Raw genomic sequence first — 11822 nt, 5'->3', positions numbered from 1 at the left:
TAAGACTTCCTGACTGCAGGCGGTGCCCGATCTTGGACCCGCTCTCTATCTCATGTTAGACTTCCAATCATGATCTTCATGTCAGGATCTCGATCTTTATTAGAGACTCCTTCTTTAACAAACTTGAGATAAGTTTCTTCCTTCGATTATCATAATAGACCGATGGGTCATGTTCTAATGCGATATAATCACCTTTTAGTTACAAGTTTCTTACTTTAACGACGATCACAATTGCTTTGATTATCTTCCATGTCAATCTTCTGCCTTAAGTCGGATATTACATCAAACTTGGTTCTCTGAACCACGTAACATACTTATCTTAGTCGAACTCAATTTGGTATGACCACTAGAGTCGGAATAACAATTATCTTCTTAGTCATTACCGAACTGATGGTAACGACATACTTGAATAAAACAGAATCAATTACTAGCTTCTTGGTAACCTTATGACTTTCCCTGATCCAAGTGTGAGTCCTGTGCTTCCGGTAGTATATGCATCTACTACCTTTCACACCTACTCATACTCGTCCCAAGTATTGTCTCGCAGTTTTTTTTTCCAAGTCACCATACAGAAATCACATAACAGTTTAACACATCAGATAACCAAACGAAGGTTTTATTATTTCTTGAAACTATTACATTGGTGTTCAAGTTCACCCTATACTATGCCTCTAATAGGCTACATTATACGATACTATCCCTTGGTTACTTCTTAACTTGATCTTCGGGTATGAATTCCTCATCCTCGATTCCTTGCGTTGTTCTCTGCTTCGTCGAGGAGCATGTGGAATGCCCTTGGCTTTGGCGGTGCCTCTAGCCTTGCTGCTTCATTTTTCTTCGGGCATTCTCTAGACATGTGCCCCTTGCCTCCACATCCGAAGCATACCTTATCATTTTGTGTACAATCCTTGGAATAGTGGCCGATCCTTCCACATTTGTAACAGGTTACCTCTTCGTTGCATCTTCCAAAGTGTTTCTTCTTGCACTTTTCACACCACTTGGCTCCATACCTTTGGTCATCCAGGTTAGACTTTGAGAACTTTCCCTTATTATCAGGTCTTGAACATCCTTCAAGCTTCCTTTTCTCGCCAACTTCAGCTTTCTCCAGACCCTTTTCCCTTATTTGGGTCTCAACATTCTTGGCTGCCCATATGGCGGCTTTCAAAGTGGTTGCTTGTTTGACCATTGGACCAAAGTCCGCTGGTAATCCATTGGCAAACTTGTTGACCTTGAAAAGTTCCGTTGGAACTAGGTAGGGGACAAGCTTCATCTTTTCCGTAAAACTTGCAGCATACTCGGTGACACTCATCCTTCCCTTCTTCAGATTCTGGAACTCATTGTTGATCTGCAGAAGATCCTGCTCAGAGCAGTACTGCATTTTCAGTTGCACTAGGAAATCTTCCCAAGACATCTTGCTTGCTTCTCCCTTGGGCATTGTGTTAGCTAGTAGCTTCCACCAGCTTAGTACTCCAGACTTTAATTGTCTGACTGCAAAGACGGTTTTCTGCCTGTCGCTACAGTCACAACTTTCACACCATCTCCATTTCGGAGATCCAGTCCATAATCTCAACAGGCTTTGGGCTTCCTGAGAGACTTGGTGGCTTGGCACCCAAGAAATTCTTATACATCCACCCATCCTTGTCGTTTCCCCTCTCCGGGTCATTCCTTCGTTCTCCTTGAGTCCCAGCTTGACTCACATGGCGGCTATAGTTCCCTTCCTCCGATTGCTCGGGACTCAGCTCGGGTTGCTCAACGGGTACGGTAGGTTCGTCCCTATTCAACATATGTCTCATTTCTTCCCTTTGTTCCGCTAACATAGCCCGAATCATGGCTTATACTCCAGCCATGGTGATTGGCTTGGCTGCAACTTCTACTACAACAGGTATTTGCTGAATCACTGGGGGTTGATTCCTGATCCCATTCGCATTCCAAGCTCCACTGCGGGTTCTTGTCATTTCGATCTATACACCAAATCAGACGTTCGGTGTGTAATAACGAGAATTTAAGATAGGAAAGATTTGACGTGTAATTCTCCCTATCACTCCAAAAAGTTACATGTCAGTTCTAATATCGTAATAAAACGTTTAGAAATCTGAACACATAAAATTTCTAGATCCGGTCGGCAACAGACCATAGATCCGATCAGACATTTAGCATCATAAATCATTTAGCACATAAAAGCATGTTAGGCATTTTCCCTAAATTAGCTAGTGCTTGTGTCTATTTAGGTGTATTTCCTAAATTTTATTAGACACGCTCCTCACAATCATTGCTTAGCATTCTAAGTTTAAGTCTAGAAATAAATCCATATTCCTAGTTCGCTTAAACTAATGCTTTGATACCAACTGTGACATCCCCATTTTCACGTCCAGAAAAGACCGATTTTGTTTATGCTTTTTAAAAATCAAAGTACTTCTTTTAACAAAAATGTTGCAGAATTTGTTCCCAGAAAACATGATAAATAGGTATTCAAAGCATTTCCGAGGAAATGTATTATTATTCATTTTCAAAACATTGGGATGTCATTGTCAATACAGAAACATAAGCATAAACAGAACTTATATTATTTACACTAGTGAACTACATCTCTTTTAAATCTCTCAGTGTAAACTAGCTTCGTATCGACACCTGTGATACAAATAAGCTTGAGTGGGTCAGGTTGGGAAACCTGGTGAGTACATAGGGTTTTCAACCCACAATAATATAATTATTATGTTTAAACATCAAACAATCAACCCAATTACCCATCCCCATTATCTTCCTTACTCTTAAGGGTCTACCCTAAGAGTCATCTATCCTGCATTCGTTCATTTCGAAGTCCCTTGCTTCCAAGGTTTATAAGACATACACTAATTCCATAGCTGCTAAAGTTCATTCATCAGGTACTAAATCCATAGCTACCAGTGTAGGTACTAAGTCCATAGCTACCAACGTTTATCTAACATGCACTAAGTCCATAGCTGCCAGGTACTAAGTCCATAGCTACCATCACCTAACAGGTACTAAGTCCATAGCCACCCGTGTTTACCTAATAGGTACTAAGTCCATAGCTACCAGTGTTTGTCCAATAGGCACTAAGTCCGTAGCTACCGATGTTATTTATTAGGCACTAAGTCTATAACTGCCAATGTTTACTCACATCATCTTTTATCTCTCATTATTCATCTACCCATGTCATACCCAACAAATTTGTAGATATAAAATACATATACAGTTTAAATCATTTAAAACATGTATAAAATCGTTCATCCAACATAGATAGCAAGTATACAGATAATATGCACATGTAGCACGTAGTTTATATAAAATACTTCATATCTATGTGTAAGATGAAAGTAACTATGCACTCACCTGATAAGGTGGTGACTCGGTACTCGAACAGCGCTTCGTTATCTCAAAACAATTTCCCTTGACAAAACCTAGTATCAATACCACTAGGGTTTAGTCTAACGTTAACCGCGGCTAATTAATAGTTTAGCTATTATTATTATTATATAAGCGTTAAAATAACACTCAATATAACTCATAATAATAGCCCAAATAATTATTTTAAGGACCTAATAACATTACTATAATTATTTAAAAGTTATATTAAAAATTGCATAGGCGTAGCTCACTTACAGCGGGTTTTATTAAAATCCGGGCTTTGCTCGGAGCAGCGTTTCCGAACCGAAAGACCCTTTTTCTCGGGACTCCGGGAGCCTCGGGGCTTCCTTTGGGTGCTAGGGGTTTTTCCTAGGATTTAGGGGTGGTTTGGGGTCTTAGAGAGAGAAAGAAAGTAGTGAGAGAAAGAGAATTGGCGTGAAAATGTGTGAAAAACTCGGAACCCTTCGCATGCCTTTTATAGGCGCCTGATCTCGGATTTACGTTGGGCGTCGGATTCAGCTACGTTGGGCGTAGCTCGGATAAGGCTCCAGCTCGCGTACAGCTGGCTCGCACTCGGAAGAGGATAAGGTCCGAAGGTACGCTGGGCGTACCAACCTTGGACGCGGGGCGTAGGGCAAAGCGTGGCGACGTGTCCGAATCCGAAGACCAGACCGTGATCAGCAAGCGACGGCCCTGATTGAGCCACGTCATCACCCCCCTCGCAGTTTCGCATTTTTCTTTCCCGACTTCTAAAAATCATAACTTTCGCATACGAGCTCCGTTTTTGACGTTGTTTATATCCACGCGTAGGCGGGAACACTCTACAACTTTCGTTTAGACTCCGTCGGCTAATTTTGACTTTATTTTAAAAGTTATATTTTTAACAGGCCGGGACAGGATTGGTGATGTGCACAAAAGTACCCACTAATTTTAATATTTATAACCTAACATACTTAGACTAACTATGCACTTATAGGCAGTGTACCTAGTCAGATTATAGTATAGCTTGGGTAAGTCGGGTATCGATCACAGGGAACGGTGTTACTAATTAATCTTCTTGCTAGCAAATTAACCTAATTATTAACAAGTTAAAAAGGGTTTTATCTGATTTTACAAGATCAGATGAACTTAACTCAAATTCAATCAATAAGTGAAAACACTCTTGTTTAGTTCGAATCCACTTCGTCCTTATGGCTAGCTAATAATTATGGATTATCAAGTTGGTTTTAATTATATTAGTAATTTAAGTCTAACTTTACCAATAATTAATTAATTCATGTAAAACTATGTATGGTCACACACAATTAAACACAGAACCAATTATGAATATGAATATGCTATGTAAGATTTATTATATAAACGCAATTATAGTCACAATCTACGTTCTCTAGCACAGCTAAGTTTATTTACTTTAATTACTAACTAAGATTGGTCAATCCTAGCTCTAACAATTTAATGTTCACTAAATCATTAGGTAACAAGTTCATGCAGTTAATGGTCACTAAGCTACACAGAACATGGAATCAAGCAACTAAAGAAACAACCATAAGCATGCTAGGTAATTATAAACCAAACACAAGCAATTTACCAACTAAATAAATCCATATAAAATTAAGCTATTCATAAGTTAGAAGCTTCATCTAGCTAAACAAGAGTAGCTAGATTCAGCTGCTCATAATAGCAACTAACACACTAACACAAATCAAAGTATAAGGAAACATGTTCATAAGTATCAAATAAGTGAACTAAATTATGGACCTTCACTCTTTCGGTGTTGAAAACCTTTTCCAGAACCTTACTTCTGCTGTAAATCGTCTCTTGGAACCTCTTTCTTTTGCCAGAAGTCCCTCAAATCGTAATGGGCAAGGGAATTTATAGTATTCTGATTTCCCGAGTTTACGTCGTGAACCATAAGGATTCACGTCGTGATTATTAGATAACCGTGTTCGGCAAGGACTCTTCCACCCGCATGCATATCTTCTAGAATTCTCGACTCACGTCGTGAACCATGAATTGTTCACGTCGTGAAAACGTCTTTTGGGTGATTTTCCGTTCTTCTTTCCTTCAATCCTCCAAAGTTCCATATTCTGTCAATTTCAGTCCCTATCTTCGAAAATGCTTCTGTTTGGCTGCAAAATAACAAATTAAACTTGTAAGTACCATTATTCTATGCAAATAACCAAAATATTAATAGAAGTGTAAATAAATATTGCCTAAAAATATGTATAAATATGACAATATCAAAATACCCCACACTTATTCTTTGCTTGCCCTCAAGCAAATCTAATTATTAAATTAAACATTCACCACCAATATCACATAGAACGATCCAACTCAAGCTCAGCCATTATGCCAAGACTTCAACGCATGCATTTGTGTCTAAAATTTTTCCTAAGTAACCCCCCCCCCATACTTTAAATACTCACAATCTTTATAAACACTCGCCCACTTCTTTCGAACAATGCTCATTTTATGCAACCCTCCGAATCCATCCCCAGAAATCCTACTTAACCTCAAAGTATTTTTGTAAAGCTACCCAAGCATACATAAACTAGAGAATTACAACTTTTTAGAAGATACCACAGCTTGGAGCTCTTGAATTCTTCTTTTCTTTGATGCTTGATCTTTAATTTCTTTGAATTCACTTCTTTCATGATTTTTGGCATCTTCAACTTTTGAAACTTCAGAATTTTCGATCTTTGATCTTCTTACTTTGATACTTTTATGCTCCAAAAATTCTTCAATTTTTCACTTTTTTGGTAATTTCTCTCTCTTTTTTTTTTACATGTATCTCACTTTTTTATATCACTCAAAAACCTACATGCTTAAGCAGGGGCGCTTTAATTCAACCTTTATTGGTTAAGACATAGCTTTCCTGGATACATTTCAAGTTTATACTGCTAAACATATTGCATCCCTCAAACTAAGCAGGGTTATGTTTTTGTTCCATGATTTCACTAAAATAAGGGAGGCCACAAATGCACTATAACGTGTATTGGCTCAACTAAACATTTGAGCTCTTATCAGATCACTCCAATGCAACACTAGCAACTTAAGTTCAAATTATTATTATTACTAGATTCAATTATTAAAAATTTTACATTTTCCAAATTCTCTAGATAGTATAAATTTACCAAATTTTCTAGCAATTTACTTTTTCTACCCCCTACCCCACACTTATTACATACAATGCCCTCATTGTATGCATAAAATAAATAAAAATTAAGAAAAAGGGAGAAAAAGGAACAGACTCCCCTGGGATAGTGGCATGATCATCTCCAAAAGTGTGGTTGAAATATGCATCTCGAATATTGGACCTCTTCAAAAATAAGAACTTGGACTCGAACTTACGAAACCAGCCATCAATCAAAACTTCAATCTTCAAAAAGAATGGGGCAAGCCTCCAAATCGTGTAAACAATGTGGGAAAGCATACGCCACATTGTATATTAGAGAAAACAGCCCATTGAATCGTCACAAAAGTGTCATAAGGAATGGTAGTAATTCCATGTAATGAAGAAGAACGGAACGGAATCAATGTGCTGGAAATTCAAAACTCACGACGTGAATCAGTAGAGGCTCACGACGTGAAGTCGCTGGGTCGCGCATTCTGCATTTCCTTGTAACTTTGTTCACGACGTGAGCAATATAGGCTCAGGACGTGAAGTCTGGGTGAACCAGAATTGAAACTGCCTTCTTACATATACTCCACTCAACGTCTCAACGAATTAAGACCCTTCTAAATTCAGTGTATTGTGACGACTCTTCTAACTATAACTTCTCTCTCAACTCACCCCACACTTATTTCCAATCGTGGGTTTCGACTTTCAATTTCTAGACTTAAACGATACTCGCCTAAACGAACACGACTCTTGACTCGACCTTACTCCTTCCCCAAGACTCCTTAACAAGCTGAAAGTTAACAACCAAAGAAGAGCAAAGTAACATAATATCTTAAAGTCTTACAATCCAAACAAATTTAAAAACAAAATAAAACAAACCAAATAAGTCTAAAATAAACAAAATAAAACTAAATGATCAATCATCTTCATCTCCCTCGTTTGCTCCACTAGTACCCGCCCCATCTCCTCCTTGTCCACGATACTCTGTCCACCTCGGGAAAATTGGGTAATGATACCCTAGGTTAGGAGGCTGCTCCACATGGAAATGTTGAACCATATTTTCCATAGTCCCTCCAATCCAGTTAACACTCAAAGAAAGCTGATCGAAATACCCAGCCATATCATCCCCAATATGTGATCCTTCCATGGGTGCGGGTGGATGCATTGGCTATCCTCTCTCTCCTCTTCCTCTAACATTCCTTCTCCTCGGCCTTGGTTGTGGTGCGGGTTGATCACCCTGCGGCTCACCATCCTCATCATCCGACTCCACAATACCCCAGTGGGTTCTAAAATTCTGGACCACCTGCATGGTCTCCAAATAACCCATACTAAATTCATGACCATCCATGCAAGTCATGGAACGAGTGATATTAGGAACAAGCAACCCATATGATCGGGCCAAACGGGTAATGAACTGCCCTCCACAAATAGGGCTCCTGGGGCAAGAACTGGCAGCAGAGCCAGCCAAGAAGCGTGACAAAAAGTAGGGAATGTTGCAACACACTCCCGGCTGCAAAATGCACCATAAAAAGAATAAATTCTGCTTGGTTACCTTGTCCCCATGCCTTCTGTGATTGATGGAGAAAGTGATCAGTCGGTGGAGTAGACGGTGGATAGGAGAGCGAATGCTGCTCTCAGGGGACACTCCGGAATTGAATATCCCGGAGGCAATATTATGCCAAAAATCATAACCAGTAACACCATCAGCATACCCTCGAGCTGCCTCCCTAAAAAACATGTCACACTCGGGAGTCATTGCTTCTTGGGGATTATAAATCCCAACCCTCCACGAAAACTCCACGAGGCTACATTCCCGGGACTCCCCCCCCCCCCAAGACCAAATACCAGTGCTTGCGGATAACGGGGATTTGGACATTCTCGTGGAATGTCACCGTGGAGAAAAACTCCACACAAAACTCCTTATAGACCCGCTCTTGGACATGGAAAAGATTGAGCCATCCCGAGCAAGTGAATGAAAAACCATCTCCAATAAAAAATTTAGTAAGAAACGGGGACATCTTATCCACAAGCCCGACCTCCCTCAAGCGTGCCCATTCAATAGTGGGTGCAACAGCAATCTCCCAGTTGTACAACCATCCTAGCCGGTTGTTCCAACGCGTATATATATCACGTGGCATATTTGTTGGAAAGACGTAAAACATGTGGAGACTAGAAACCCCGGTTGGAACTTCTCTTCTGGGACCCATTCCTGTAAAAACAAGCAGCAAACACAGCCAAAAGAAATAACCCAACAGATTAGTAGTAAAAGAAACACGAAACTGTCCAGTCCAGAATTCACGTCGTGAATTCCTAGGAATTCACGTCGTGAGTTCGTCATCGCGAATTGAATCTGTCCATTTTCTGAAGAAATCGGGCCAATACAATGCTTGGGGTTTACTCCTATGCTAATTTCAACCACAAATCATCAACATTCCAGGGCTATTACGGGATTTTTAGGGAACATTTTCGACATTTCAACTAATTACAAACCCTAACCCTAAGTTTCAACTATTAAAGAAGAATTAGACATGAGAATAAAGAAGTATTACCTTAGATCGAAAGATTACGTAAGCAAAAACGAAAATGGATTGTATGTCGGCCGAAATGGGAGCAAAGGGGGGACCAGTTTTCCCTTTCACTTCGTGGGGAATAAAGAATGATTTGGTCAAAGGGATTCTATGTTCTTTAATCTGCGGTCCCGTGTTTGTTACTGTTCACGTCGTGAATCCTTAAGGATTCACGTCGTGAGTCCTGTCTGGGCTTAATTTTTGGGCCATTCATTCTTCATCAGAAATAGATCAGTCTTGGGCCATTTAGTTTAACAGAAAATGGGCTGATATGTATCAACGATCTATTGTCTGGTTCATTCAGAACTCACGTCGTGAAGCATACTGATTCACGTCGTGAATACTGTATGACAATTCATTATTTTTTAATCCAGGTTTGTCTATTAACTAAATTCTTAATTATTACCACTTCATTTTTAGGGACCCCCAACTCAGTGTTTAATTATGAATAAAGTGAGTTGGATGATATGATCTATGTTTCTAAGACTAAAATGCAAAAACTAAAAAGAAAAAGAAAAAAAAACGCAAACCAAACTCGGGTTGCCTCCCGAGAAGCGCTTCTTTTTTTAGGAGTCTTGAGCTGGACTCCGTGCCTCCTACGTCGACTCGTCAGAAGAGTCCACCACCAGGATCTTTTGCTCCTTGAAACGCCTCTTGTAAGCTTGCACTCGACGAATATATGCCTTTTTAGAATTCTCCTTTTTAACCTTGACGTCGTTTCCATCGAACTTACGTTTGATCCCTTGAATCTTCAATTTTCCTTTATTTTTAAGCTCCATAGTATCCTTCTCTTCTTTCACCACTGGACTTGTTGCTTTTGAAGTAACCTCCTCTTCATCACTCGACATCTCATCATCTTCCTTGCTTACCCAAGAAGTTGGATTCATGTAGGCAATGACTTCAACTAAAAATGGAACAGATGCTCTCGGTTTTGTTCTTTTAACTTGGTGAATTGTTTTGATTTCTTCTTCCATGAGTTTCTCTAATTCTTCAAGTTCATTCTTTTCATCTATGTTGAAAACCTCTTCTTGAGCATGACTCCCTTGGAAACCATCTTCTATTCCAAAAATTTCCTTCTCATCCCCAACTCTCAAGGTGAGCTTGGACTAGCGTATATCAACCAGAGCTCCAGCAGTGTTAAGTAACGGGCGACCAAGAATAATTGGTACATTGGGATCTTCTTTCATATCCAAAACCACAAAGTCTATTGGAAAAACGAATTTCCCAATTTTCACGAGAATATCTTCCACAATGCCCCGGGGCTGTGTCACTGAACGGTTCGCCATGTGAATAGTCATCTTTGTAGCCTTCAACTTCTGAATATTCAATTTTTGATAAAACGAATAAGGCATCAAATTTATGCTAGCCCCAGAATCGGCTAAAGCATAAACCTTCATATTATTCCCAAACTCACATGGGAGAGTGAGTCGTCCAGGATCCCCCATCTTCTTAGGTATCTCTCCCAACACAGCTTTTGAGCTTTGCTCACTTAGAATCACCTTAGAATTCTCCTTTAATTGCTGACGAGTGTCTAACAAGTCTTTTAGGAACTTAGCATATTCTGGAACTTTTGCAAGCGAATCAATAAAAGGAGTATTAATAGGAATACCCTTCAATTGCTTGATAAACTCCAGATGTTCTCTCTCCAGTGGACTGAGATTAGCTCTAGACGGGAATGGCAAAGGTGGTTTATAAGATGGAACAGATACTGATTTTTTCTGTTCAGACCGAGCCCGCGACATGAGCATAGCGGGCTCACGACATGAACTGGGTATTCCAGCAGATTCTTCAATTTCGAGCTTCGACTTCTTTGGCTTTGGATCGGGCTATTGTGGCTCCACTTCTAAGGCTTCTAGGAACTCAGAAATCACCTCTTCTTCAGTATCTATGGCCATTACGTGAGATTGAGTCTTATTTTCAGGAATTTTCGGGAACATCTTCTCATTAACCAAAGTGGTAAGTTGACCAAGTTGTACTTCAAGGTTATTGATGGAGGCTTGCTGATTTTTTATTAATACCTGCTGATCTATCATCATTGCGTGATGATTCTTCATTATAGCTCTTTGTTCTTCCATTGCAATGTCAGTAGCATCATGTCTTTTTTCTGAAGCTTCCATAAATTTCATCAACATGGTCTCTAATTCTGATTTCTTTTCAACTAGTGGTTGCTCTCTTTGGTAGAACCCTCTGCCAGTTTGTCTCAATTTTTCTTCTTTTTGCTTCTTGTATTCATCGTAAGGCAGCCACTCCTTCTTTGGTTTCCTCCAGTCTTCATCGTACTTGTCCCCACTTGAGTAGCAAACTTGAGCTTTCTTGTTTCCATATTCATCCAAAGTGCAATCTTTTGTCAAATGTTGGCCACTACATCTCTCGCAACCAACTCTAATTGCATGAATTGATTGGTCCATTTGGGTCAATATCTTATCCATAGTGCTAAGCATTGCCATCATAGTAGCCATCTCTTCAGTTTGTGCACCTCCACTGCCTTTTATTCCATCGCGTCCTGGGTTGTGATACTCACGAGAGTGCTTTGAAAATTCTTCAACCAGCTCCTTGGCCTGAATTAGGTTCTTCTTTGTCAGTGGTCCTTGTGAATCAAGGAGTTGTCTAGTCATGACATTCACCCCATCATAGAATATCGACATTTCTTGCTGAAGATTTAGGTCATGTTGAGGACAATTCCTTAACAACCCCTTGTAGCGCTCCCATGCCTCGTATAATGACTCCCCCGGGTTTTGCTCAAAGTTGGCAATCGCCTTCTTGAGTTT

At 39.8% G+C, this 11822-nt stretch overlaps 1 non-coding gene across 1 annotated transcript; it reads left to right on the top strand.

Moving 5' to 3' along the window:
* Window positions 1-11715: 11715 nt before the first annotated feature.
* Window positions 11716-11822, top strand: LOC145110134 (small nucleolar RNA R71). Its single transcript, XR_013709514.1, has one exon. It is a non-coding gene; the product is annotated as a small nucleolar RNA R71 (small nucleolar RNA).

The sequence above is a fragment of the Lactuca virosa genome, chromosome 4, assembly GCF_052849685.1.
Source record: "Lactuca virosa cultivar CGN04683 chromosome 4, Lactuca_virosa_CGN04683_v6, whole genome shotgun sequence".
NCBI lineage: Eukaryota > Viridiplantae > Streptophyta > Magnoliopsida > Asterales > Asteraceae > Lactuca > Lactuca virosa.
Note: the sequence above shows the minus strand (reverse complement) of the source record. Positions and strands in the feature narration are given on the sequence as shown.